The sequence below is a fragment of the Tupaia chinensis genome, unplaced genomic scaffold, assembly GCF_000334495.1.
Source record: "Tupaia chinensis unplaced genomic scaffold, TupChi_1.0 Scaffold000270_2, whole genome shotgun sequence".
Taxonomy (NCBI): domain Eukaryota; kingdom Metazoa; phylum Chordata; class Mammalia; order Scandentia; family Tupaiidae; genus Tupaia; species Tupaia belangeri.
Genome location: NW_006159751.1, coordinates 4,977,619 through 4,978,096, shown reverse-complemented (window position 1 = coordinate 4,978,096; position 478 = coordinate 4,977,619).

The window sequence follows — 478 nt, the reverse complement described above, 5'->3', positions numbered from 1 at the left end:
GCCCTACCGGCCTTTGGTTCAAGTTCTGAACCGGTACCTTAAAACTCACGCTGGAGGTGTATGCACATGTGTGCCCAAGATCCCAGGGGGAGAATGGAGGTGAAGGGATTACAACAAGGCCATCTCCCCAGGGGGTGATTTCTCACTTTCCCTCTCACTGTCTCTGTCTCTCCTCCACCTCTACAAGTGCACACATCCTAAGGCAAAAGCCTCTTAAACAACAACCAAAAAATGCCTTCCTTAACCACTGGGCTACTGTACCAGCCCACCAAGTCTTTTTTTTAGTGAGATGTTATTCACTAAATACTTTGAAAAACATCCATCTATATCTTATTGGTCAAAACTATGCCACTGGATGGGAACCAGCAGTTAGTGTAATGGCTATGTCGCTGGACTCCCACGTAGTCGACCGCGGTTCACGTCCCGGACCTGGTGGCTTAACACTCACGCTGGGTCCGTGTGAGTGCGTGCCCAAGAT